This window comes from Lathamus discolor, chromosome Z (genome assembly GCF_037157495.1).
Source record: "Lathamus discolor isolate bLatDis1 chromosome Z, bLatDis1.hap1, whole genome shotgun sequence".
Lineage (NCBI taxonomy): Eukaryota > Metazoa > Chordata > Aves > Psittaciformes > Psittacidae > Lathamus > Lathamus discolor.
The window spans coordinates 70,596,561-70,620,535 of NC_088909.1; positions in this window are offsets into that span (position 1 = coordinate 70,596,561).

Genomic DNA, 23,975 nt, shown 5'->3' on the forward strand with positions numbered 1-23,975 from the left:
ATGTGCTTTTCCAAGAAAAATAATAATAATTAACCAGTAGTAATAATAATGCAGGGCAGACTGTTTCTGTAAGAAACAAGAAAAACTCGCACATAAAGAATTAAATATAGGGTATTTTTAGGATGTTTGGGTTTTGCATGTTTCTTTTGATAAAATAACTGAAGCATATAATTGCGTTGAATAATTTCTTCTGTGGCTTCTCCATTTATTCTCTCTCACATGTCCTTTATTCCCTGTATCCCTTGACCCATTTCAAGAGGATTTAAGGAAGTGCTGATTATTAAAGCAGATGAATTTTCCCATTGACTCACATGAAACATTAACGAAAGGTTTTCTCTGAGGCCACCCAAGGAGGCACACTCCTCATGGCCTTGCATTAAATTCTCCTGTTCCCACTCTGTCATGCCACAGGCTGAGCCAGTCTTCTTAGTTGTCCATACTGATTCACTCAAGCTCAATGAAGCAGCTGCGTTTAGGTCTTTGTTTGGTAATACCCTCAGACTGTACTGCATCCAAAAGAAGTCCTCCAGCTCCAGAAATTACCCTTTTCTCTAAAATGTAGAGAAAGCAGTCCATCTCCTCTGACCCTTCACTTGCTCAGGCTGGTTTGTAATCCTACCCACTGCATTAACGAGACTTCTGCAGTGTGGCCTTTAAAATGACAGGGAACTCAACAATTTCGCGCATGCAGGCAGTGATAGAGAGACTTACAGTCTTGCAGCCTATAGCATGGAGATAGCTTAACCTTGGGTTTGGTTCATTTTTAAAACTTCGTTTTTAACACCGATTGCTGCTCGGGTAAAGCTGAGTATCGGTCAGCCGGTGGTGAGCAATTGTATTGTGGTGCATCATTTGTGTTTATTGTTTGTTTCCCTTTCTCCTTTTAGTTTTATATTCTCTCCCCTTGTTATTTCCCTTATTAGTATTAATATTATATTACTCTTTATTTTAGTTGTTAAACTGCTCTTATCTCAACCCGTGGGGTTTACATTCTTTTGATTCTCCTCTCCATCCTACCCAGGGTGGGGAGTGGAAAGGGTGGAGAGGGAGTGAGCAACTGCATGGTGCTGCATGGTACTGTTACTGGCTGAGTTTAAACCGTGACACCTTAATAATTGTAAGGGCATTTCTTGTTCATTTGGTCCCATGTAGTCTTAGCAGCAAATCTTTTGTAGTACATTGAAATGCAACTGATGGGAGGGTATGTTGTTTTAATACTCTGAATTGTATTCCAAGGTGCTTGCCACATGATGTGGTGAGCCAGAGAATACAGGTGGTCCTGAGTGTGCCATTCAGCTTTTTATTTGTACCTTGAAACAACATCTTCTTATTTTAATAGCAGTCAGCCTTAGTGAAAATAAGTCTAGCTGAAATGATCATTCATATGTGTGCATGTGCCTTGAATCCAAAATTAGTAAGACACATTTCTGTATCATTAGATGCCTATTTTCAAATGCCTCATTTTGATAATTGGTGCTTATCATGAGTCAAATAGCAGAATCACTGAAGGTGGAAAAGGAGAAAGGTGACTCATCCTACCTGAGATCTCCACATGCACTTGGTAAACATTTGTTTTTTATAGATGACTGTAATCAGATAAATACATCTGAATGCATGGGTGAGTAAGAGACCAATCCACTCTGTGCTCAAGCGCCTGGAAACAGTGTGACTGGCGCTGGCACATAACTGTGATGGCCAGGAAAGATGCCTTCATCAGTTAGAGATCCCGGATGCATCTAGGAATGTGGCCTGCATCTGTCCTAGTAAATGCAAACAATTCTAGAGTGATGCCAGATGCCAGGATGCTGTTGTCGTTTTGAGTAAAATGTTAGAACATCTTCAACAGGCACAAGTGAAGCAATAACAAAATACCCAACACAATAGATCAATCCTGGTAAGCCCCCTTCTGTTACACCCACCTGGTAAGGTACTTATTGTTGCATTAGGGTTTGTGTACACACTATCAGTGTCTTTCCAAAAATTTTGATAGTGTTTTTTTTTTCCTGCCTCTTAATGTGCAGACTTCAGAAATCATGTTTCTGATGAATTGAGGGTGGGGTTTGAAAAATTATGTGTATTCGCAATAGATTATTTTTAAAAATATATTTCCATATACTGTAGCGCATTTTATTTATTATTCACTAATATTGGAGGACAAACAGTACAATTCTTCTCATGTTTTACAAAAAAGGGTGATATTTCTCTTTTGAATTAATGCTGTATTTGCTGTCAGTGTTTCACCACATGCAAGATTTCTTATTAAAGAAGTAATCTTCAAACTGATCTTCTGGACTTCTTCCCTAAAGAAGGCTATCTGGCCCCCCATAAACCTTTTTCTAGCCTATCATAAACTACAGTCACTTCCTATAAGGACTTCTGGAAATTATGTAGCCAGATATTTTGTGGTGAAACTGCTGTTGTGGAAAACGACCTGTGAGTTCTGTTTCAGATATGAAACGTCAACAGTTTTATATTCTACTATTTGGATTTTAAAAAGTCACCAAAAATAGCTATTCTACTTATTACAATGCACCTGACTTGCTTGCAGTAGGGATTATCTGTGTAGTTGAGCCTTTACACTATTAGGTTCTGTAGGAAAGTTCCCAGCTATCTACATATGTAAATCATAGCAACTTCAGTACAGTTTTACCCAAAGCAAATAGTCAAATACCCTGCATGAGCACAGGTCATACTCTCAAATCGCAACTCAGTAGAATTAACAAAATTTTACATGTACCTTAGAATTGTCTTTTGTCAAACAAAAGAGCAAATTCATCCTGAAAACTTAAAAGGATGATTGAACTAAATTGATACTTACTTTTCCTTCTACTTTGATTTTTTTCACTAAAAGCCAGAAGCGCTGGATAGTTTTCTGCTTTCGTATTGGAATGTGTGTTAGGAAGAAATTAAGCTATATATTCTGGAAAGTATTAAGCTATGTGCAACACTAATATGTCTTTGAAGTGAAGCAGTAAAAGAGAACAGCACAGATCTATTGGAAACATAGATTTGCTTTAACTGGTAAATAATTGTTAATTCAGAAAGTAAATGTAAGGTGTGTAGAATCTTTCAAATTCATGAATATATTTTCACAGACAGAAATTCCATGACAAAAAAAAAAAAAAAAAAAAAAAAGCAAGGTGTAGCAGGGTTGGTGAATTTTGTTGAATGCTTGATGAGTTTACAAATCTTTTATCTGAACATTTACTGCAGTTTGAGACTGGTGAATAATTTGCAATGAATATTTCATCAGACATGTTTCCTTCTTTCTGCAAACAGAATATCTGCAAACAGCTCATAGTTTTTTTCAGATTAATTTGTAATTTGAAATTATTAAAAAAAAAAAAAAACCAAACCAAAAAAACCTTATAGATTAATGCAAATCCATTATCTGCAAATATTTGACAACTCAGTTGGGCTGGTTAGTTGTGATGAGCCAGATGATAAGTCACAAGGTATTCTTTCTGTTCATGGACTGGAACACAACAAGCATACACTTCTGGAAGAAATATTTACACATGCAAAAATGACTTTTAGTTTCATTGAATACCTCTGCTTGTGATAGGGGAGCATGTGTTCTATGACCATTTGTGCCAGTAAAAGGCAATCATTCAAATGTCTGTAGAAAGCAAACACAAAAGGATTGTGATTATCATGTAGCCAACACAAAATACAATCTCATTTTTAAACAGAGGAATGAATTAACAATATGCTATTGGTAAGGCAGATAAATGACACTGAAGACAAAAAGACAACCCCAGTGGCAGACATTTGCATACTATTTGTTCATCTCCTCTTTTTGTAATTGTTTGATGCTCTTGGGTACCTTTTGTTAAGATGAAAAATAGTTCCTAGGAAGTAACAAACTAGGCCAGTGACAGTAGCAACAGATATCCAATAGTTGTCCTCAAAATTGATTTTGTTCCACACTGTGCTGGCTAACCATTGTCCTCAGGGTTGCTTGAGGAGGCAGAAATCACTTCTCACTTTGTAATATACTTCTTCTATGACAAAGGCTAAAAGGAGCTGGGTCAGAAGAGTTGTTGTGGGGCCCTTAAATAAGTGGAGGATCCTTCTAGACAAGGAAATCTCCCATAACTGGATCCAATCAATTTATATCTATTTAACCTATTAGGTGCAAAATTATCTGTAATCCAGTTTAGAAACTGGCATCTGCTTTCATAGAACAATAACACAGTGAAACCTGTACAGGGTTAGAAATTTCTCCCTGCCCGCCACATGTACATTTTCAAAAAAACTGATCCAAAATGGGCTGTCCCCATTGTTGTCTCCTTTTTATGTAGACTGGCTTCTCACTCAGTCACACCTAACAGCTAGTGTGTTTTGTCTGTGATGGAAGTGGTGAACCCCACAGAGTATGCTGTAATGCACCAGCTGTGCATAAACTGAGATTAGAAAACAGAGATGCCACAATCAGCTGTGCCTGTTTTTTATCTAGAGAGTCGTCAGAACTGGTTTTGCTAGTGATACTTTCATCCACATTATACTAAAAGTGTGTGACTATCACATATGTTCAGTCGAGACAGAGAATAAGAGTATGATAATAGGAGGTACTAGTATTAACACATTTCAAAAAATCCATTATAGACAGGAGCACAAGCATCTTGATTTGTAGAGGCATTTGAAGTACTGTCACTCGATTTCAGTGGGAATTAAGTACCTGACCTGTTCAGGCATTTAGGTAAATTTTACTAAACACCCATCTTCACCTTTAGGCAGCTAAAAACCTCTGTGTGTTTGATTTATAACATTTAGAAGAGGTTACTGAGGCTTTAACTCAACTCTGCCAGCATGTTGGAGACAGATCCTAGCCTGTATAATGATCTGAAAAACAGTTAGTTAGGAAGTATTAGCTAACGCAGGCTAATTACATGGGCTGTTACCTTAAATCTTTGCCTCCACAGATTCTTGAAGGGTAAAAGAATTTGCCCTGTCAATAGTGGTGGCAAAACCATGTTTTCGGTTGTCCAGGAGAAAGAAACAGAAACCACAAAATCTTTTCTCAGCCACAATAAAGACAGTGATTCTCTTGCCCATAACTGAATTCCACTATAAAGCACGTGTTTGAATAAATCTCAGCCAAACTTGAGCATGTTATTCTTATTTGGGGATTTCTTGTTAATAAGTATTTTGCAGACCACCCAGCTGCATAGACAAAGTGCTCAGATCTGAAAATATTCCTGTGTATAGATTAATAGCTGTCATTAGGACCATGAGAAGATACCATTTCCCTTGCACTGACTACACTCCCAGTGAGTCCCTCATTCCCCCTGGTAGAGAGAGTGGCTTTCAACGAATTCCTTACAAAAACAAACAAAAAAAAAAAAAAAAAAGGAAAATTAAAAAAGCAGCTGCAGTGCGCACATGGCATAAGCAGTTTATGAAGGCATTACAGTAGTGTCATGCAGGCTGTTCAAGAAAATCTGGTACTCTGTTGATAATGTGTATATTCATTCAGTATAAATGACTTAAGTTCAAAAAACCATACAATGAATCATGGTTGCAAGGCCAGACTTGCTTTGATTAACTACACTGGTATAATGAAATCCAACAGAGCAATCACTGAAACATTTAGCTCCAAATGTAAATCTTCTTGAACTCTGAAAAAAGCATGTTAGGCAATGAGAGGTGGTATATAATACAGCCATATTTCATATAATAAAATTGGAAGCAGTTGTAAAGAAAAGGGAATGTTAAAAAGTTGTTATGCTGCGTTTGGCAAGAGTGAGTCATTCTGAATGTGTCAATCATGATAATCCAACATATTTTTAATCTAAAGGTCAATAGAAGCAGTTTCTATAGAGGTACAATAGTTATGCCAAATACGAAAGCAAGCATTTATAAGATGATTTCAAGTATTAATACAGCACCATAATGTGTCTTGGAGAATTAATCTCAAATTTAAATTGAACAGCATAGATTGATCAAGGTAAGAGAATTTTATTAAAAATGTACTTATATAATTCATGACACTTTCATTTCAGCGAGACTGCCGTGTTGAATTCCCATCTCTCAGGCATGTCTTCACTATATAGATGAAAAGTGTCTTTTCTACCAAGAGGCAGAATGTGCTCTGTGTCAGGGACACTTGGGATCTACTGTTAAGCTACAGAGCGTGAAAATTTCCTCATAAGGTTACTGGTCATGCACCTGGACACAAAGGTGTGTATTTTTTTCCTAGGAAACACATCTGCCTAAGTACCATTAATGCTAATAGAAGATTATATGTGCCAGGGGAAATCTAGTCTTGAGGAATTCTCAATACACACTTCAACACAAAAATCAGAGTTTCCTCATGTCTTCATTTCCCTGCTGTTCTGTCCCTTTTGTCCCTGCTGCTGCCTACAGTCCTAAGGACAGTTTTTTCAGCTGTCAGGAGAATTGTTTTAAACACAAAATACAGGGCATGGACAAAAAAGCCCAGCCAAGCCAGGCAACTCTTGACTTTGGGTTGTATGAGCAACAGAATCAGAAGGAAAAGCTTTCCCTTATGCTGTTGCTTGCCCAGAGGTTTTAGTGGGAAGAGTACAGAGAGCAAAAGAATTCTGCTGTTACAGTGAGGGAAACTAAGGTTGAGGGCAGCAGTGCTGGTGTTGAAATGTTCTCCACAAAACTGTGTGGCCAGAGGTAGTGAGGCCTTGGAGGACAGGCCATGGAAATACAGAAGTGAGGAAGCATCTTAGTCTTTGGTACGTCTTCCCATTTTAAGTGAGGGATAGAGTTCCTCTATCCTGCTCTTCCAAACTTTCCACCTCCAAGTTAAAATACTGGGCTTGCCATACCATAAATATGCTCTATTACATACAGATTACATAGTGACTGTTGATTAGGTCATACAAAGAAGTTTGCTGTTACCACTATAGACCATGGTCAGATTTGGTGTGAGTGGAAGAAATTTCCTCCAAGCTCTACCCACTAACACTGGATCTGACTAGGTACTGCAGGATTCACCACTCCAGTGTTTAAATTAATGTTGAGCTTGATAAACTGAAAATGCTTACATAAAGCAGTCACACAGAACATTACAGTACACTGCAAAATCCGTGCAGTAAGCCTTAGTGGTTTAGACTGCTTTTGTACAATATTTCAGCACTTGCTTTAAAACAGGACTCATAACCTACATGAGAACTCTTCTTCAAAATTACTCCATTTGAAGAAGTAGAACCCTGAAAAAAATGTGCTTTCATCAATAAAATACTGCATTTCGTGCAACAAGCCATAACTATCACAGCTGTTAAGACTACAAGTCAGTCAATTAATTTGAAGGTGAATGTGCACATAGACCTTTATGTTAGCCCAAAGGCCTTGATGTAACATCCGCAGGCCTCACACACTGAGTGGAGTACAAGCTGAGACAGAGTGAAAATTAATAACACCTTGCAGTGCTTAAGAGGGGATGGGAGTCTACTGGAAAAGAAACGAAACTTTTTAGGATCATTGTTTCCTTAACACTAAATAATCTTTTTGCAATAAAATATCATAATTTAATCAAGGCAGAAAGAATACATTTTAACCTGTTTGCAAATCACAATCAACTTCCAAGCACCAGTGTCCACAGATAGCCACTAAAATCCATGTTCCAACACCAACATAAGTACTCTGATCAAAGTTACTTGTTCACTTGCCATAAATTTCTTTCAAAACACTGAATAGTTAATGGAAGATGTGCTGCTTAGTGCTGCTAAAATATTTTCTATTATGCCTTTAAAGTTCTCATTAAGTTTTTCCTCTCATCAATTCTCTTTGTTAATAGGGAGCTTGAGACTGAAGTGAACTGAACAGCTCTTTGATTTCTTCGTCTTCTCTCCCAGGCCTCTGCAGAGAGTGTTGTACAACACTGTAGTTTAAAAGGAGAAAAATAAGCTTCATTTGAAAATTTCTTTTCCTAAACAAATTTTGTAAAATGACACTGGCTAAAAAATTACCTGCATCTATATGAAAAATTCAACCCCATCACTGATTACAAAATATTACGGAAAATTAAACACAAAGATGTTCATTGCACACTCTGAATATCTATTCTATAGCATATCAAGTTCATAGTTTTATAGGTTATGCACTCGAGCTCCACTCACAAGATACAGGTTTCCTTGACCCCCACAAAACCCCTCTGACTTGTGAGAGTGCTATGGGAGCCTTCCCACGAGCAGGGAAATAGAGACAGCAGGTTCCGTAGGGCTCAGAGAATTAGCTAATCAAGGAATCCTCCTCATGCAAGCTGAATGACCTCCAGCTCTTCTCAACAAAATATTTAAGCATGTGTATAAGTGAGAGATTAAAGCACAGGTGTAAGTGCCCTGCATAATTAGGATATAGTACAAATGAAAACCCTAGGAAGATATGCTTCTTTTTGTTTCACTCACTGTTTCATGGGGCACATGATTGTTATTTATTAGAAATGAATAAAACCAACTCAGCCAGCCTGTCTTAACAACTTGGTTAGTCTGTTTCTAAATACTAAAGGATTTCTTCACCTGCCTCTGATTTGTGTAAATGGTAGCATGTGATACAACTGAGATGCTTACAAGCTAGAGATATCATTGATTTGGAACATGGGTCAAGGGCTTCCTATGCATTTTCCCCCTGGTGTAGCACGGAGGGGAAGGTTGGCATCACGCGAAGTGGATCTGCCCTGCACCTGCTGCAGTAGTGAGTCCTGCAGAGACCTCTCCTGGCAGAGCTCAGAAAGTCATGCCTAGCTCACTTCTCATCTTGGCCACGGAGAACCTTTACAAGCTAAGTCTAGATTAACCAGAAAAACCTCTTTCTTCCCGCCCGCCCCCCCCCCCCTCCTTTTTTTTAAGGTTTTTTTTTTTTCCTGGATCTTTTGTGGAGCTATTTCTACAAAATCTCGGTGGTTGATCTAGTTGTGATGGTAGTTGCTGATAATGGACGACTCTAGATTGCAGGCTTCCATAAATCAGATGCTGTGGTGTGGGGTAGGTAGATTACACCTATTATACACTCTTTGACATGTACCCTGACCAGTGAACAGTGAAAATGTGTCAACATTTGAAAATTAGGAGAAGAACATTAAGAAGTTTAGATCAGAGGGTTGCAGCAGTATTGAGGTAGAGTGCAGTCAAATGAATTCATTTGACTGCTCTTCCATTTTACAGTGGCAGCAGATTAAAACAGTGGGGGGGGGGGGGGGGGGGGGAATTCCCAGCAGAATAACATATCTGTGATAAAACTCCAAAAGCCCCAGTGGTGGAATAATCTCAGATCAGGCAGCAATTTATGGGCTAAGTTTGAGAAGCCCTAGAATCTGTAATAGAGAAAAAAAAATCAGCATGAGAAAGATTTAAGTAGGTAGCACTGTCTTCTGCCAGTATTACTGCAGCGTCTGTGTCCCTCAGTCCCTTGAGTGATTATGCCAGTATCTGCAGCATTAAAATTGGACGCTTATTAATCAGGATGAGCAAACCTTCACATCTCTTCTGTGAAGAATCATGAACTAGGGGACTAAATACAGGAAAACAGATCCAATAACTTTATCCTTACAGCAGAGTGACATAAGCAAATATAAATCCCACTAGTGTTATTAGAACGCCCGCTAAGCTAGTTGAGAACGTATGCGTTTCTTCAACTAAATAAATTACTCTTACAGTTATATGACCTGAAGGTCATCTCCTTTAGGAGGTGCCTGGCACTTGAATTAACTATTCAACTCTTCACAGTAAGTGGCCTCAGCCAATCATTGCCAAATAAATACTGCTGAAATATGCATTTAATTATCCTAACACTCTAGCTTCTAAAACCCAGCAGTTTTGTTTTGGGTTTTTTTTTTTTTTTTTTATTTGCTAATTTATTCTGAAATGGTGAGAGATTTCTGAGTCTAGTCTAAGCCTAGTCATTGTAGACTTTGGTCCCAAAGGAGTTCACAGCCAACCCTCACAGACAAAACTGGTTACAAACAGGACGGGTTTTTGATATGATGGAGCAACATTTTTTATCCATATTCTTTCTTTTATTGATTGCAGGAAGCAAACACAGCTGGCTAGTTTTTGTGAAGCTTCGAAAGCAAGCCACTCCAATCTGTTTTACAGGTTAGCTAAGGACAAAATGCCTCTTGTAATGAAGGATCTATGTTTTGCAAAACTCAGAGTTACTACTGCTGAATTAAAACTGACATGTAAAATGTCAGCAAGCTCACTACAAATTGCTCTATTTTAAAAAGCAATGTGATTCAATTTGCACGTCAACTAAAGGCTGCTACAAAACATTAAAATATAAGTTCTTCTGAAAGCTAAAATCTGCTTTCCACCCTCCTGACTTGCTAAGATTAATCCTAAGGAATCGAGCTATTGTAAAGCCCGTGCCCCATACCTATAAATACAGCTTAAGCTCTGTGCATAGGCGTTGCATGGGACTCCTGCACTAGAGCACATCTTCTCTTGAGGAGCACACAGTAAGTTATAATTTTGACTACTTGCATTATGTATAGTCCCTGGAAATAAGAAAAACCCTAACCACTCTGCTGTAAATTGCAATAGAATTAAATTTTCCATTTACTTGCACCAGTGTAAATAGGAGCACATCTTGGTCCACAATAATTCCTCCATAACTACAAATGACTTGTCTTTTGTACCCCTTTTTGGATTTTCCATGGTTTTTCTTGTAAATAAACAAACATATTCAATTGCAGTATAAAAAAGACTCTCATTTTACAATTATTTGTGATCTAATTTTCATTAATATTAATTCTTTTAAAGAGGAAAATAAAAGTGATGACACCCTGCAGACTAGTAGACTTCATACCTTCTGAAAAAAAAAAAAAAATTGTTTTTTTTTTTAAAGACATTCATTATTATGCTTTCTGTGACAAGAACAGGTTTTTTTTTTTAAATCATAACCATAATTAAGCCTCTCATAATGAGCACTGCTATTACTAAACAGTACAATTTATATAGTGTCTCCACTCTAGGAGACTTTGCTTATTCTATTGAGGAGAAGAAAAGGATAATGACTGAGATTATAGTATAATACTATTATATTTAAGGGTATTGCACAAAACATATATAGACTATATTAATCTTTAAGCAAAACTTAATCAGACTGTGGCTGTTTAGCCAGAAAAAGAACTGAATTATTTGTCATGACTCTAATGCAATGTTGATGTTTCTCCTAGTTCTAGAGAAATGTACAAATTAAGTTATGCCCAAGTGACATTTTTACACAGTGTAAAACATTTTCACGTCGTTCATGTACTTAATCTAGGGCTGGCAGAACTCTGCATAGACAAAAATTACTTGGATCTGCTATTTGCCAAATGAGGAACATCTTCACAATTACTTGCAGTTCTATGAAGCCTTTTATTCAATTGTAAATACAGACTATTTTCAGCTTTGCCTACAGAGGTCTTTGGAGATGGCCTGATCTGGCAAACACATTTTTTTTCTCAAATAAAGGTATTTAATTGATATATGCTCTTGTTTTTCACAGCAGAAGAAAAAAACAAATGGTGACCACTTTCAAAGCTTGAATTCTAAACAGCAACACCTGAGACTTCATAGGAGAAGGTACGTAAAGAATGCTGACAGTTTTCTTACAATATCTATTGGAATACCTTCAGCTGGGTTCAGAGGTGCTTCTTGAAACACAGAGAAGCAAATTTTGCTGAGTTTAAATACTGCTCAGCTGATGACAGTTCCTAGGAAAATGCTGATTTAGCCACAATTCTCACATGTGGCACATTCCCTTGCTGTTTCTCCAATTAAGTATGTGGCTGCAAATTCCGATTCATATTGTAAAATGTGTTGCCAAATTACACAAATTTAGGGTGTTTTGCAGTGCCTAAGTGACTTTGGAACAGAAGTCTTTCTCATATGGCAAGGAATTTATCCTCCTAAGTTATCTTAAGGGTAAGGATTTTGGAAATCCTGCTGGAGACATTTGTACTGCAGCTCTGTGATTTTTTCCTGATGCAATTTTGGTGAAGAGCAACACTTTTATGAAGCCTGTTCTGAGGAACAAAGCAGTGTGATTGGGGAGGACCTTCTGGTACACAGATTTGATTCAATGTGGCATTTTAAAGTTGTACCCCAGGCCTGCTGAGCTTTTGGTCCAGCTGTGCAGGTCAGATTATGTTCTGTGTCATCAGGAAGTCAGAGAGGGCAGGGGAGAGGGCTTTTCAGTATTTGCAGTCTAAACATATGTTTTATGATGACATTAATTGAAGATTTTAACAATTAAAAAACTGGAGGTGAACAAGTATTTTCTATCTGACTCATTACATGCTATAGAAAACAGGCTTAATAAATACCCATAGCATAAAGCCCAGAGGTTGCTATGGAAGGGGGAATGGAAGAATGAGAAAAATTAGAACAGAATGTTTTGTTTCAGGCCAGCTCAGCCCAAATCAAAAAGTCACAATCTGACAAACTAAAAAGAAGCTTTTCATTTCACATCAGCCTGACATTAATCGACGTCTGTCTGAAGTGCTGTTACGTGCCATGAGATTTGTGGTGCTTTGTGCTGGCTACCTGAAAGCATGTTTCAACTGCCAAATCCAAGTACGTGTCCTAGCCTTGTCCTAATGAAGCTTGGGTGTACATCATCCGCTTCCCACTTTTCCCCTGCCTTGTTTGCCTTGTTTTCTGTGGGAAAGAAATAAAGCTTACAGAGAGAAATCTGTGATACAAAACCACCAGTCCTCTCATCTTGCCAGCTGTGGGAACAGGACTGCAGACTCTGCGATGGAGAAAGTGTGGCCTTTAGTCTGAGCCATATCCAGCTGACTAGTGCTTGACTTTGCCTTACCTCCATTAAGCAAAAGGATCTTCGTGGGCAACAGGGTCATTTTAAATTTACCTGAGTATGGCCTACTTGTTTATACAGGATCCTATTCTAATGTTCATTTTTTAACCTGTAAATAACTTTGAAGAAGTTTGCGGGACTACTGTGAGATAGGAGATTCATGAACTCTATAATGACAGAAAAATAGGCTTCACCTATTTCTATCTCAGTGATGTATTTTGCATGTTAACTGCTGAATTCGTAATACATCTTTTCCATATCTAAAGTATTTTTGAAATCAAATCACTAATGCAAAAATGTGGCTCCCTACAAGTATAGAAATAGTTACTGCTAGAAGATATTTGGATATGTAAACCTGAATGTTAAAGGCTAAGTCTGAAAAGTGATGAACTGGCATTGCTGATAACACATTTTTTCATTACCTGTGTTCACGTAAAAACACATGCACAGCTAGAATGAAAGAGTTTTCTTGAAAATATTTTCTAAAACATTTTACATTTTGTGTAACAGGCACGGTTTTACAAGGAGTCTAAATAGGCTGTAGATCTTCTGCTACCAGTGTCCCTAGTTATAAAGCATGCACACCAAGTTACTAGAATGAAAATGAATAATGCAGCCCCACAGCCGCTGAATCCCGCTTGTAGCTGCATTTTTGTACATGCTTACTGATCAGCCTTGGTTCAGCTCAACAGACACTGCTTGTCTTCTGCAGGACAAAATAAGTTGAACAGCTTTTATCATCACCTGGACACATCCAAAATACACTCTTGTGATAAGAGTACAAGATAGTATTTTAGGTGAAAAAAAGATCTAGCATGCAGTATACATCATACTGAATATTTCCTGCTCCTTGCCAGTGAAATATGAGCACACTTTGCAGGAGCTGTCCTCTATTAGGGTTTAAAGTCAGGAAGAGACCTACAGTCCTGACAGGCTGTTGTTGACTGTTGCGTTCTTATAGGAAACAAACTTGTGCCACAATGGGCTGCTGCCTTTGCTGAGGGCTGTAGTGTTCATGGATGCAGGTTGTAAATACAGCAGATACAGGCAGAAAACTATGCTGGTGCCATGTGTCTTTGACTCAAGTTGTGTCTATGAACTGAAGCATGGGTTTCACAGGAAAGTAGGATGCCCTAAGAAGTCCTCTTACTCCTCTGGCAATCAGGAATAAGTGGAGTGCAGGCTAGCCCCTGGAGTTACCTTTTCCCAAGGAACAGGTAGCGAGGTTTGACAGAGCTTCCCAGAGCATCGGGTCTAGCTGATGCTGCATGAGAGCTGCACGAGCGGTGTGCTTAGCTCACCCCAAAGTGAGGACAAACAGCGAAACATAAAGTGACCCTATCTGCACTGCTCTTTTTTAAGGCTGATGAGAAAATCATATTTTCCCCTTTGGGCACCATAGCGGTGAGGGTGCAGGTGCTTTGTAATTATTCTCAGAAACTGAAGCTGGTTCATTAAATAGACAGAGGGCATGATAGAAGTGAGAATGAGCTGCTATAGTCAGACAAAGAACCCTTGACAACGTTTTTTAGCGGGAGGATGGGAGCCTTTTTGTATTTGCAGAACATGATGTTCTAGAGGTGGTTTGGGGGGGGCGCAGGGGACAGGAGAAAGATTTTAAAATTTGCTCCATTGATTAAAGACGGAATAAAAAGCTAGGACAGACATAAGGCCCAAATCAAAAAGTACCTTTCTTGTATTCAACCAGAAGAGTCCGCAACCATTTTTTGCACTTTCTGGGCATGATTGCCATATTAGCAACAGCTCAAATTTAGAATTAAATTTTCTTTGCTGTGAGGGTGGTGAGGCTGGAACATGTTGACCAGAAAAATTGTGGGTGTTCCATTCCTGGAAGTGTTCAAGGCCAGGTTGGACTTGAGCAACCTGGTCCAGTATAAAGTGTCCCTGCCCATGGCAGGTGATTGAAACTGGATGATTTTTGAAGTAACTTCCAGCCCAAAGCACTGTGTGATTGTATGAATCTATATTTCTGTGATCCTATGATTCTGTGAAATAAAGGAAGCAAAACCATCTTTTATTGTCCCATCATGGACAGTATACTCAGGAACAGTATTGAAACTATGCTTGTACATGGCTAGAAAACCAGGACATGTATTCTTGCAGTAGTGTTTCTCTATTTTTATGGAACAAAGGCCTAGATAAAACTTCTAGTCTCAAACATTTGTTACTATGTTTTTTACTTGTGACATTGCAACCATTCACTCCACAGCACTGACACTGAGGGAAAGCAGCTATTGCTGAAATTCTAATGTTTTAGGAATTCTGGAAGATGTTTTTTTGGTCATGAGATTTTACGAACAATGAGATTTTACTTGCATGCAAAACCCAGCCAGTTGTTGGAAAACCATTAATGCAAAAATCAGCCAGCAGTGTTCTGCTGTCCTGATTTGAATATATTTATTGCATTACCCGTAAAGAACTGTCTGAATCACTTCTGACAGACATGCACTCAAAGTTCAATATAGAAATAACAGTTATGTTCAGTGCTACGAGGATACAAAGGCGAAATGAAGCCATCCCAGAATGAACGAGAACACTTCTGGCCAACAGACTGAAAATACTGTTTGTCATAGCAGATGATCTGACTTGAATGACATTATTTTGGAAGAACTTCACAGGCTCAGTTGCGTTTTACCGTTGATAATGTTGACAATGTTGTGACAGCTCTTGCTGAACAGAGCAACAAATTGGTATTAGAAAGCAGATAGTTTTAAGAGCGAATGCCAAATATAATGTTCAAACTACTTTTGTAAAGGAAGAAATACAACATTCTCTCTTCATATCACCTGAGTAGTTGGGCTTTGCTCATGGCTAATGGTGAGGATGAAAACTGCAATTTCAAATTATGTAAGGCTCTGTATAAAGGTTCCCCTGAAACATCTCCAAGCAATTCATTGAAGGCTTAGGGCACACTGACGAAAACCTACTGTTGTCTTTACCTCCTACTCTTTCTTGCTGTTACCCTCATATCCTCCCACAAAACTGTATTTCAGGGTAGCAATCGAGCATCATATATGATGAAACATTTCATTAAATAGATGAATTTTCAGTGGAAAAATATCTGATACTCACAAAAAAAAAAAAAAAAAAAAAAAAAAAAAAAGAGTGCAGCGGTTTCAGCTCTACTTTCCACCAGGTAAGTTGCTCAGGTTTGATACAGAATTTGATAAAAACCAGGGAGCTAGCCATGAACCAAAGAGAGAAGGGATTTAGAGCTATGCCACAGCCAGCCTGAGAGTTCTGGATGTCACAACTGACTTGTATTCATATGGTCGCACAGCATGTATTCTGTGGCCCAATGTCAAGGAAAATCTGGGAGATAAAGGGTATAACCATGAGTCCTGTGTATTCAAAATGTCCTTACTGACTTTGGGCTACTTCTCCATGAAATAAGCAGACCACTTTTCAAAGATGCTAGTGTTACACCCGTACAGAACAGAAGGTACTGCTACTCTCTCAGAAAGTGCACAGGAGGGAAAGTTGTTTCCAGTCTGGTTTACTTACTGTGTTTTCCATTGATTGCAGGCTTCACATTTTCTTAACTATTCAGACTTATCCCTTAGCTAAAAAGTGTGTGTAGGAATCATGAAGACATCAGGGGCGAACATCCCTAAACAGAAAGATGATGAACATTTTAAAACTAGTAGCAAAAGAATAGCCAGGAACCGTTTAGTAGAAAAAATATATCACTAGTTAAAAGTAATTAGAAAACTTAACCTTTCACATGATTGAAGATAAAATAACCTGATAGAGGTTTAGCTTTTTCCTTTGTTTCTGGTGATGTGGTGCAAAACGCCAAGAGTGTCAAAATTTACTTGGAATTCTTACAACTTAGAGAGAGGTACAGTAGCTTATAAAACCTATGCTTTCCAAAAAAATGAGCTTTCATTTTAAATACCTGTGTTGCTACACGGGCTACAAAGTGCCTTTTTTGAATAGCAGTATTATTATCTTTTGACAAGTTGGAAAGTCCCTTACACAGAACCTTCCTGTTTAATCTGTGATATCAGAAGATCCAAAAAATTATGCGATATCTAAAGACAAGATAAAAACCTACCAGATGACTTTCTGGCTGAGTAGAGGGGTTGTTTTAAGAGATGAGAGTTACTGTTAACCCCACATCTGAATGCTTCACTGATGCAGCACTTCCAGCAGCCTCCTTTCAGGTAGTCTAGAGTGGTTCAAAGGGGAGCAAGTGCCAGAAGCAATGACCAGAAAGAAAAGCACAGGGAATTACAGTGCTGCCAAGGCTTGCTATGGAGCAACCTATCTTATACTCTCTCAACCTCCAAATATCTCTTTAATCTCTAAATTTGCACCACTGGTTTTTCATGTATTTTATTATATTTTTTCTTCTGTTTCAGATATCGTTTCAGAGCCTCTACCTGCCACTTCCTCTTTTTTCCCCTTTTACTTCTCTTTCCTTATTCAGACTTTTCTGCCTCAGACTCATGTTCGCTGGAAGGGGAAGGAGAAAGGCTATTTCCAGGCTGGTGCCCTTCATTTAGCTCAGGTAGAGACTGGTCAGCAACACCTCCTGGACTGCAGCTGTCTGCCTTGGAAGTGCAGGCTATGTGAAAGATACTGTGAAAAGCACCAGAAAAATGCTTTCTTGGCTTCTGATTTCTTCCTTTCACCATTTCATGCTTTTCCTCTACCTTTTTTTTTTTTTATTTTTTTTTTTATCCAAGTACACAGAGAAATGTATTATATATTTTGAGCCATGGGAAATGGGGGGAAACCGTCACAGGCCCAGGTGTGGCTCAAGGTGTGCTCCATATGTGCAAGAAGCCTGGTTGTATAAGCCAAGCTTGCCAATGAAGCTTGAGAAATCCCAGCAGTTAGCCTGGTGGTGACCATAAACACACTTAACTTTTAGCTTTGCAAGGTCCACATAAGAAAAACAAGATGTGTAAGAGCTTTGATGGCACAAGACTGAAACACAATTTGCACTGAGAAGTATGAAGCTACGACTGAAGACATCAAAGACTGCCCTTCACTTTAGAGGCTAAAGCTATGACCTGCTTTTAGCAGAAGGTTCTGTTTGCCTTTGTGTTATGAAGTACATAATAACTAAATTATTCAAATGTTAAATAGAAACTGCTTGTGTGTTAAAAAACAAACAAACACAAAAAAAACCCGAAAACAAAACCAAAACCAAACAATCCGTGGCAGCCAAAAGTATCCATTGAGGAAAGCTACAGTATTGCTAGAATGATATATTTAGTGCAAATTGGTCTAAGAAATTAATCTCATATTTAAATACTTTAGAAGTATTTAAAAATAAAGAGACTATGAAACTTGTGTGTCAATGGCCAAAAAAAAAATAGCTATGTAGTTTTTATTCAGGTAGGTTTGTATTTTCCAGTTGGTGCCATTTTTAATATTATTTTGCTACACACCAATTTACCATCACAGTCAAGCGAATATGCACAGGATGCACATCCTTCAGGAAAATGCTTAACCTCTTAATAAGAGAAGTTAACTATGAAGAGAATCCAACGCTGATGTTAAATTAAGGATTCATCCACTGAGTGTTCAATTACTGAGTAAATATGCACTAGGCATATGCTTTGAATACTGAAGCAGTGAATTGCTTCCTGAGGTGAGATAATTCTGTGCTCTCTCTATTAGCATATTGTGCTTGGTTTTGTGTATTCTGCCACCTCAAGCTCTTTTTCAAAGTATGTTATAAAAAGCTCAAAGACCTGGGTTGTATATAGAATCTTTTAATGAAGAAGTAACTCTCCTGACAGTTACTTCAGGAACTACTTTTGAAAAAGTCCTCTTAGATTAAATATGCCAAAGACACTATCCAAAATTGGAGAAACATCAATAGATGAAGAAATAGCTCACAGTGTTAGCAATTTTCAATATATGAGACACAAAATTATAAACAGAGGCCTGAAGACACAGCCCAATACAGTACTAAGGAAATTCCATGTGCCATGTCATTAGTCTACACTCCAGCAAAACTTTCTGCCCTTGTAAAAAGGGGATTGTAGGCTTGGATCAATATCGTGATTGGGTGAAACTTCCCCTAGGAGGACCTTTGTATTTCTTTAGTGTCATTTGAGAATTTGACTTTGTGGCAATACTTACTAAGACATGTTAATTTATTAGGTCAGGTAGCCATTCTCCCATGGAAAGAAGTCAGGCACGTATGAATTTGTGGGCCGTTAAAGCTAAAACTCTTGCTTTTACACTGAGAGAAAAGTGGATTTTATTGACTATAGGTTAGAGTGCTGTGGTTCTCAGAGAGTGGTACTAGCATTGCTTGTGATTCAGAGACTCCTTTGTTAATCCCCAGAATGATACATGTAGCAAAAATAGAACAGCAGGGTTTGGTGTTAGGAAGGGAGCTGTTCTACCACCGTCTCCTATTAGAATCCTGTCAGACAAGAGGAAAAAGGGTTGATTAGAAAAAAATGTAATCTCAGTTTTGAATTTAGTGCTAAAATAAAAAAGGGACAGTAGAATATGTAAAGTATTTATTAAACTAATATTAGATATAGTTTATTATTATGAAATATAGCATACTAATAATTTAGTAAAACTAATGTTTTGTGGGGCATTGTAGTATTCTGAACCAATTGCAGCTACAGTCCTTCTTTCCTTCCTTTCTTTTCCTCTACTAATTATTCTTTATTAATTTCTTTCTCTCTCTCTCTCCGTTCCTTCCTCTCTCCCTCTCTCCCTCCCTCCCTCTCTCCCTGCCTCCTTCCCTCCCTCCCTCCCTCCCTCCCTCCCTCCCTTCCCGTGGAGGAAGGGAGGCAGGGAGAGAGGAAGAGAGGAAGGAAGAAGGGAAAGAAGGGAAAGAAGGGAGGACGTGCTTTACCAGCTCAATGTAAAATGAAGACAGGCTGAGAAAGTTGGGGCTCTTCAGCCTGGAGAACAGAAGGCTGCGTGGAAACCTCATAGCAGCCTTCCAGTATATAAAGGGTGACTACAAGGATGCTGGGAATGGACTCTTCATTAGGGACTGTAGTGATAGGACAAGGGGTGATGGGTTCAAACTTAAATGGAGGAAGTTTAGGTTAGATATAAGGAAGAAGTTCTTTACTGTAAGGGTAATAGATGATGCTCAGCAGCACTTTTCTTATCTGGCTCCTCGTCTATATAAGCAGGAGCTGGCTGTTCGCACTCTGAGAGCCTTGCTTCTACAGTTTTAGTCAGAAAAACAAGGGTGGATTGACATGTTGGTGACACTGTTGCAGAGCTCACTGCATGTTGATGATGCTCAGCACCAGCTTTCTGCTCTGGCTCCTCAGCACTGTGAGAGCATGAAAACATGAGGTTTTCACCTCATGTTGAGGTGAAACTTCTTGTGGTTTAGTTTATGGCCAGTGCTCCTCATCCTGTCGCTGGGCACCACTGGAAAGAGTCTTGCACCATCCTGTTGACACTCACCTTTGAGATATTGGTATGCATGAATGAAATCCCCTCTCAGCCTTCTCTTCTCTAGATAAAACAAGCTCATAAGACAGGTGCTTCAGACCCCTGATCATCGTTGTGGCCCTCCACTGGACCGTCTCAAGTAGTTCTTTGTCTTTCTTGTACTGAGGAGCCCAGCACTGGGCACACTGCTCCATTCTTATACAACAGGAGACACAATTTTATTCATGGCAGTTCTCTTTCCTGGTACAACACACAAAATTCTGCCCCTGGTTGCGCACAGATCTCTACTGCTGTCAGCAAACTTAGTGCATGAATTTGATCCAGTGTTTTCATTTCTGTTTTGTTACCCTCCAGAAATAAAAAATAAAAAATTCTTAATTGTATGAGTAACCATTCATTTTCCTTATTCTGCTCTTGAGATAACTTGTTAAGTTAATCCTGTCTTCATTTATTTTATCATGTCTTCATGTTTAAATGCTGATTTTGTGAACATCTGTTTCAATCACTGTTGCAAACCCATTACTTTTATGAGCCTTACGTATTTTAGATAGATTTACTGTTGACCTTTCTTGGGAAATTGAATGTTTTTGTTGTTACTAACATATCTATAATTGATATTGTTGTTAGTGCCACCATGGTACTTCTGTTAAATTAAACGTTGTGTCTTGGCTGATAATCTTGCTTAACCAGACTAAATCAGATGAATATTATTTAACTTTTCTTGGCTTTGAAACATAAGGTATCATTGAACCCTTCAGTACTAGAAACTATAAATTGCCAGTCAATTTAAACACACCATTGGCATAGTTGTTAAGTTTTATTTTCTTTTTTTCTGGTTGTTTCTTCACTTTCCTTGCATCGTACAATAAAAATCAATTATGCTCTTTAACTAACTGCTCTGGGACTGCTGAGAAACCCAACACTTAGTTTAAGATAAATGATGAACTATTATCTATCCCATTAAAAAAAAAAAGTTTTCTCCACAGAAAAGCAGTATGGGTGAATTTGATTTCCACTGTGCAGAGAAATTATCTGAATCAGAGAAAGTGTCTACTAAGTTTTGTTCCATGTATGTTCCATACATCCTGGCATACTGACTGTGGAGCACTCTTTAGTTTTCTCCAAAGAACAAACTATTCTTACTATGCATCCATCAGCTATTTTGTTGTAAATTCAGGTTCAAATGCATATCTTCAGAGAAACAGCATGAGTCACTGACAGTTTTCACCTTGGGGCTGAGTTCAACTCGGTCGTCCTTAAAGAGAGTATAAACTAAATATCCAGTGAAAGTGGAGAATATTTTAAAGCCCTTAGTTTAATGAGCATATGGGATGAATTCTCTTTGCATCCTGCAGCAGGCAACCCTAGTTTAATACATGGGCTAATGCATCCCTTTGGTGGTGATGTCAAACAGGGAGCAAATACCAGCCTGGTGAATGACAGGGTCCCCTTTAACCAACTGCCTTTTCCCTTCTATTTCTTTCGGTAAATCTATGGGCAGAATTACATCACAGGGATGAGATAAAAGAACCAAAGGGCTCTAATTACAATTTCCTATTGTTAGAGTTGCTTAAAACTTCTGAATACAAAATACAAATTGGGGCTGAAGTTCTATGTTGTCATTAACCAATTCAGGATTACTTCACTGGCAAGTTTAGACAAAATGCTTTAGGTGTTTCTGAAAAGTATTTTGCTTATGTAAAAAATACAACAAATACTTATTGTAAGAAACTCTGAAACACCAATGCTTCAAGCCAAGTACTTTAAATATGACAAGTATGTTTGCACTGAAAACAAACATTCTAGCATCTGCAGAGAAATATATCTAACATATCTAGTCAACATATAAGTCTTTGAAAAATTGATGTTAAATGTGCACAGAAGAGATTTATTCCTATATCAGAAGTTAAGATTCTCAAAACCTGTGGGTGCTTGAAGCATTTACCATTTACTCAGGATGCTCGAGGCTGTCACAGCTCAACCTCCTCGGACTAAGAAAATAGAGACAGAAATCTTATGGAGAGCTATGAAAGGGAGTCAGTGCTGTTAGCTGGCCAGGATGGAGCAGAAGAGACATCAGTAGTACAAATGAGAAAAGATTTCGGGGAGGGGGGGGGAGCATGGTGGTCATTAGAGACCATTTAAACTAAAAGATTGTGACTAAAAGACTGAGTAGGATGCGGTAGCTCAGGCCTGCAATGAAGAGAATTGTAGGCAGGATTTGAGAGAAACTAGGCCATGAAGGAGAATCTGAGTGACAGTTAAGTGTCAGGACTGAAACAAACAAGCTGGAGTGTCTGTGACAGGACTCAACAAGCCAAGCATGTTGCAGAGGAAACTGTGCTTGCTTACCCTCTCTGAAGCCCAAAACTGCCAGCAAGTGCAACAGGCATGATGGGTGTTGCTGCCACTTGGCTACAGTGATGCAAGTCCAGGAATGCGATTCCCTTTACGCCTCACTTTGGTACTAGGTGATGTTTAGGGTCTGAGGGGACAGAGGAGTCAAGGCGTCAGGATGCTTTGTAAAATTTTAGAAAATTGCATGTAAAATACTCTCTTAAAGAATAATTGGTGGAATTATGAGCCCTTAGAAGTAAAGAAATACCAATATTGAGGTTGCCAGAGTGATTTCAGTTTAGGTTACTTGAGCAGGGTTATAAAATGACCATGAATTTATTTTCATCTCATTGTCCCTCAGTATAAAGAAAAAGTTCATTCTGGGCTATCACTCAAGTTGTCAAGTACCGAGGGGATGCTGATCAGACTGCGTTTCACCTGTTGCAGGAGTTTGAGGGTGCCACTGGGTGGAGAATAGGGCTAGTGGAAGACTAAAGACAGCTTTACTTCTGAAAGCAGTACTTTGGCAGGATCTGTATTTCCAACTTGCCCTGTCACTGCTACAGCATCTTTGCTGTTCCAGACAAGTTGTAAACAGCAGTTTTCATAGCCAAACATTAACTGCATTGCTATTTTATGGATGGCAATTTAAGATTATATGGATTAAACTGCATAGTGCTGAGCATCCACAGCTGTGAGGTCAGTAATCCAATCCTCTAAATCTGTTCAATGACAGAAAGTATTAATTATGCTGATAAAATTACCCAGATAGCTTTAAATGTGATACCTAATATACTTTTTATAACAGGATTCCCATTCCGTAGTTGAACATCTTTGAGTATGATGTCCAACAGTTCTGAATGAAGAAGTCAGAAGTGAAGCCCAGACACCTACACCCTTTAGGTGATTTTGAAACAATCAGCATGTAAGTGGTTGACCTGGTGATGTACAAAGTTTTGTTGTGGCTATTTCAAAAGGTAAGTCTGCAATAATATAAAAAACAAGAAGCATGACCAACAATGCCCGAACTGAAGTCTGCAGGGTGCTTTGCTCTACAGCCAAAACTTGTCTCATTATATGGAGTGGCTTTCTCAACTGCCTCAAATTACACCAAAGACAGCTAAAGACATAGTCATTACCTTGCTGATTACCATTGTTTTACATAACCAGTTGCTGAACTTGCTACTGTGAATGTGAGTGTGCAGGTATACAAAAAGAAGTGTCAGACCCATCTCTCTAGTAAACCAAGGTTCCTTTTTTCTACAAAATGCTTTGAAAACTTTTGATTCTCTGTGCTCAAAACTGTGAAATGCTGAACAGCTTCTGCTGTAGAATAGCATGTAATTCAAACCTACAATTCACTTTTTCATCCCTAAAATGAAATACATGCCCTAAAATGATTTTCTCTCACTTCTGGAGATTGAATAAGAATTTATTTT